The sequence below is a fragment of the Octodon degus genome, unplaced genomic scaffold, assembly GCF_000260255.1.
Source record: "Octodon degus isolate 3935 unplaced genomic scaffold, OctDeg1.0 scaffold00162, whole genome shotgun sequence".
Classification (NCBI taxonomy): domain Eukaryota; kingdom Metazoa; phylum Chordata; class Mammalia; order Rodentia; family Octodontidae; genus Octodon; species Octodon degus.
Genome location: NW_004524738.1, coordinates 1,343,144 through 1,349,032, shown reverse-complemented (window position 1 = coordinate 1,349,032; position 5,889 = coordinate 1,343,144). Strand labels below are relative to the sequence as shown.

Below are 5,889 nucleotides of genomic sequence, written 5' to 3'. Positions count from 1 at the left end.
ATGGCCCAACAACTCTCCACTCTCACACTTTTTCTGTACCATGTCTAACTTTGTCCCTCTGGGAAACAAAAAAAATGACCACAGACCTCTGCATGGGTGCTGTCCCCAGCCAGCCCCCTGCATCCTGCCACTTGGTCAAGGGAACAGCTTCATATTGGGCATTGAGACCCCAGCACCTGGGGAGGCACAGGAGCAGTGTGGGCCAAGATTGTACATTGTATAAACTTATAATTTCTAGGACAGTAGTCTCCAAACTAAGCAGAAATGATTTTGACATCTTATCTTGCTTGGAAGTTTTGCATTATTATCTCTCCCTTTCTGTGTTACAGATATTTAGTCACTAATAAGCGGATAATTACAGGCACGGAAGATGTGTGTGAGGTTAGGACCAAACTAAGCCTCTAGGGGAAGACTATTTCAATTGAGTGCAGAGCAATGAACCGAATGGTGCCCATTTGACTGTTCTGAATGGAGTGGAATGATCTAGAAAATGGGGCCATGGGTCACCTTTCCCATTTGAGAGAAGGGGACTTTTTCTCAGAGCACCTGTGGAAGCTGCTGTCTTTGAGATTCATCCCCTCAAATTGTGCAAAGCACCAATCCCATCATTTGGATTCCACTCCCTGTGGTCCTCTCACCTTGATCCGGGATGGAGCTCTGCATCCTGGGCAGGAACACAGGACAGCAACTGACAGTATCTGTGCTGGATTGCCTAATGGGCAGCTTGAAACACCCAGGTAAACTGAGTCAGAATGGCGCTGGGTGTGGAAGCCCACCTGAGGATTGCTGCTCATGGCATGCATGGAGACCTGGAGGCGAGAGGGTGGGCTGTTGGTGAGGCTTGTCACCAAGCTGTTCCTAATATGAACTCAGCTGTTCTCATCATCAGAGAAGCTCGAGTCCTCCTGGTCACTGAAGATACTGTGGTTCTCTCCAGGGGAGCTCTGGTCTGTACACTGGGCACCACTTCCTGGTTCTAGTGCACAACTCTCAGCTTGGTGGCCCAGCTCCCATCCCGCTGGCGCAGACTTTCTAGCTTTCACCACTGATCTTTGGGCCTTCCCAGTGCAGATACTTGATACAGTCTCACATGAGACATTATCGTGGGCTCTAGGCCTCCCACAGGACACATGGAAGAATTGCAGCTGGGCTGGTTCAGGACTGCTACAAGATCCAGGTCCTCAGGGGCCACGGAGATGGCTCAGTGGAATAAGCGCTTCCCTGACAAGTGCAAGGGCCTGAGCTCAATCCCCGGTTCCGAAAAAAAAAAAAAATCTAGATCCTCCTCAGCTGAATTCTTTGGTTCTGTTGTGGATGAGCAGATCCCTTGCATTCTTCTGCATTTGACTTTTTGGGTCAGTATTATAAAATCATCCTATAAATTATGTGTCCTATATTAAATCTATTCCCTTGCAAACCCTGAGCACAACAGTGTCCTACACTGACTTTCTCAATGTCAGCGAATACCGCAAGAGGCAGCTGAAGAAGCGGTGCTACTTTGACTGCATGTGTGAGCACACCCAGAAAGGGCTGAAGGACGATCTCTTCCTTGGGGTGAAAGAGAACCCCAAGGTATACACAGCCCTGTTGCTGGGTATTGGTGGCCGTCTTCTCCAGGAGCTAGAGAAGAGGGGACTTCACAGGTAGTCATGGGGCTTGTGGCTCTCGGGGTGGTGGTGTGGGATGGTACACAGGGCAGGCTACTAGGTCTCACCCCATGTCCTGGCACCAGTGCTTTCCAGGAATGAGACTTCTCACGTGTAAAATGGCAATGATGGCCCCACTGCTGGCTTGTAAAGGGGATTGGACAGATACTGTGTACTAACAAAGCACTGTCCAGGCACTTGGGAAGCTTTGGTCCTGCATGGCCCCTTAGTGGTTATGTAATGCTGAGCAATTCAGATCTGGAGCTCCCGAGGGACGAGAGGCTTGTTGTCTGCTTATTGCAAAGATTCTCCCAGCCTGAGAGAAGGGCCAGCTGGAGTCAGGGCAAGCTTACCCAGGGATGGCGGGGGCTCAGCAGAGTTGGGAGAAGGACTGAAGCCTGGAAGTGCCAATTGCCTCTTCCTGTCCATCTCCTTCTATGGTGTGATGCAGGGCTGGAGGGAGGGTTGGCATGGGGTGGGGTCATCTCACTGATGAGAGGTTCTGACCTAGGTTCTCATTGCTGTGACAAGAAACCTGAGAGGATCCAAGTAAGGGAATAAGCTTCATTTTGGCTCAAGGTTTCAGAGGTTTCAGTCAATGGGGGCCTTGTTTCAATGCTGCAGGCCTGATGTAAGGCAGAAACATTGAGGCCAAGGGCGCACAGAGGAAGGGTGCTCAGCACAGCATGTAGGCCATGGAAAGGGGAGCTGGGGTGGGAGAACAGAGGCAGAGAGAGACAGAGACCATGAGGGCACCCTGACAGCTCCTTTCCTCATTCCTCTCTAGCTCCATCTCCCAGCCCTGCCCAGAGGCTGGTGCCACCCACACCCAAGGTCCATCCCCACATCTGGCTGCTGTCCCACATGCCAATGGTCTCTGGAAATGCCCTGAAGTCACACTCAGCAGTGTGCTGTTCTAATTTCCTAGGCCTTTCTCGATCCAGTGAAGTGGCCAGCCGACCTTGAGCTCACACAAGCTCTGGCGCTTGCATGGACCTGCGGTTGGAGAGAGCTTCAGAGGGAAGGGCTGGGGTTGGCAGAGCAGTGGGCGCTAAGGCTGGTGGGGAAGAGGATCTGCAAGGTTTGCCCTCTTGACCTTAAGGAGGCCTCCTTGGTGAAGGTGTGTGTGGGGCTCAGCCCCAGGCCTCAGGTAAGGAAGTGCAGGTGCACAGGGGCCTGCACTCTGAGGGTAAATGTGAAAGGGAGGAGGCCGGCAGGCTGAGTCTTCAGTGCAAGCCCTGAAGGCTGCCCTGTGTGGTGTAGAGGGCTGCCTCTGTCATCACCTGCGACTAGAGCTGAGGACTCACACATGGTTCTTAAGGAGAAGTCACACTCCCCTTGGAGGTGGGACGGGTGCATCTTTTTCATAGAACCAAACATTCCGTGCTCCAGGAAGTGGATGCCACACATGTCTGCACAGAATTCTGGGCCCAGAGAGATAACAAGTTGATGTGCCTGCCTTCGCCTCACCTTGCAGCACCTGCAGGTATCTCATCTTCTTGTGAGCAGCCCGCCATCCCTCCTGGAGGTTGGCCCTGGGCTCCTGCTTCAAAGTCTGCTCCATCACCACTTACCTGTTGTTCAGTAGACAGGGTCCTCTCCTGTCCTTTGCAGCACTGTTATCGTATCCCAAAGCTCTCACAGTTTACCTGGCATGTATATTAGCTCATAGGTGGCATGCAGATTAGCTCCTGCCCTTCCTTTACAAAGGCTCTTCCTTCTGACAATATGCCATGTCCTCCAGCCTGAACGGGAGAGCTGGCATCTCTCTTGGTATGAAAGATTTATGATTTCTGCTTGAACCTACCTGGATTCAAAGCAAAGCTTTCTATCACTTAAAAATATCAAATTAGGTTTCTCTATTAAAGAAAAGAGTAAGGGGCCCCAGGGCAGCTCTTTGGCTGTGAGCTGGGCACTTTCCTGAGCAACTCCTGTGGCTCAGCCATGTCCTCACACCCCACTGTGGCCCAGGCCAGCCCCACACTGTTACTCAAGAGCTGTGGCCTGGATGTGTGGCCTGCAACGGGTGGCTGGTGGAGTAGGGGGTGGCGACTTGCATGGACCAGGCCAAGCAGGGGTGCGAGTGCTAGCGTGGCCGGGAGGGAGTGTGGCCCAGCCTAGCCCCCGGCAGATTCAAGCTGTTCCCTGGCCCTTTATTCTGGACTCAAGTCTCTAGACAGCTGAAAGCTGCAGAGACCAGCACTGCGGGGCCAAGAAGAGCTTGAGGCCCATGACCCAAGATGACTCTAGCAGTGAAGGCTGTCTTCTGTAGAGAGGGGGACTGGATTACTGTCTTGATTACTTTTGTCTCATTGCTAAGACAAAATACGTGACATCCAGAATTAAGGAAGGAAAGGTTTATTTAACTTACAGTTAGTGGAGGTTCCAGTCCCTACTTAGCTGGCTCCAAGGCAGCTGGGATGAGCACGCCACTGCACCAGATCTCTGCCATTCCATCCCAGGAGACTGCTTCTGCTAAGGTCTACTGGAGCAAGACCAAAGAAAAGGAGAGGGAAGAACAGAATGAGAAGACTTTGGGACATTCCATGAGTCATTCGAGCAGCATTTCTAAGAATGACTGAACAGTGGCCTGGCTTGCTGGGACCATGGTCCATGACTGGGAGTCCTCCATCCTCATCGGCTCCAGTGTCGGCCTTCTCTCACACTTCTATCACGCCGTCCAACCAGGACATCTGCAGTTCCAGCACAGTGTTCTCTGAGTTTTGTCAACACTGTCCTGTGCAATCTGCTGTTATCTTGAAAGCTCCTCCCTGCCAGAGTTCTCTGACACCAGACTCACTGTGACAGTTGTCTGTAAAGACACACTGCAGGGGACCAAGAGAAACTCCTCAGGGCCAGAATGCACTGAGGCCTGGAAGCCTGTCAAGAGCACCAAGGCTAGAAGAGCCCTGAAGTTCTCTGAGTCCTTGAGTGATGTGGGGGCAAAGGCCCAGGACAGCCTAGAGAGCACATGCTTTATGGAGAGAACCTGCTCCGAGGGGAAGCTGGCTCTGTCCCCGGCCCCAGTCTCAAGACCAGCAAAGTCCTCCTTAAGGAGCTGAGAGTGCTGAGCTGCACTCCTCTTGTCCACTCCAAATACGCATGTATCCCATCCTTTGCTGCACCCTGGCCAGCTGCCTCAGAAGTGAGGGCCAGCAGGAGGGGTGACCATGGCCCCCTCTGGGAGGTGGATGGTGAGGCCACCCCCAGGAGCTGGTACCTGCTCCGCTACCTGCTTTCACTGTCCTGCGGCTCAAACACCAGCAGCCTGCATCAATTCCACGAGCTGGAAGTCCATGCTGCCCACCTGCATGCCACCCCCTCTTCCAGTGGGCTGGTGGGGAGCATGGGCTTCTGCTCAGACGAGATGGGTGATGATTATGTCTTCGAGGACAGTGCATCTGCCAGGCTGAAGAGCGTAGTGATGCCGGCACCCCTCTGCTCCATGGAGGACAGTGACCTGGATTGCCCCTCTCCCCTGTCTGAGAAGTGTCCCTCAGCATTCCTCACATCCACCTCTGGGAACACATGCAGGATCTGCCACTGTGAGGGTGATGATGAGAGCCCACTGGTCACACCGTGACCCTGCACGGGCGGCCTAAACTTTGTGCACCATGCCTACTTGCTGCAGTGGATCAAGAGCTCTGATGCATGCTGTTGTGAGCTATGCCGAAATGAGTTCATCCTGGAGACCCGGCTGAAGCCACTTTGGAAGTGGGAGAAGCTGCAGATGTTGACCATGTGTCCATGGTGAGACGCTTTCCTTCCCCTTGTCTTGATTACTTTTGTCTCATTGCTAAGACAAAATACTTGACATCCAAAATTAAGGAAGGAAAGGTTTATTTAACTCACAGTTAGTAGAGGTTTCAGTCCATACTCAGCTGGCTCCAAGGTAGAGTGGCACGTGGTAGAGGACAGCCATTCATGGCAGGGAAGACAGCAAAGAGCAAAGGGAGGGGCAGCGGCAGCATGAAAGCCTATTTCCCTTCCTTGTATTGTATGCAGATTACCCACCCCAGGGGAGGTGTAGCACTCACACCCATAATCCCTGCATTAGATCATGAATTAATCACAAACTCTAGAATCTGCCCCATGACTGCATGAAACTTTGGGGGGCAACTAGACACAAATCATAACATCCCCTTTCCCTAATATGTAACTCTCCTTCTTTATTACCACTCAAAAACATCATCACCTCCTTCATATTGTGAGCTCCTTGAGGCACAGTTGTGTCTCTCTATTC

At 52.3% G+C, this 5,889-nt stretch overlaps 1 pseudogene; it reads left to right on the top strand.

The window, feature by feature from the left end:
• Nucleotides 1–4,066: 4,066 nt before the first annotated feature.
• On the top strand, nucleotides 4,067–5,400 carry LOC105743741 (annotated as a pseudogene).
• The last annotated feature ends 489 nt before the right edge of the window (nucleotides 5,401–5,889 follow it).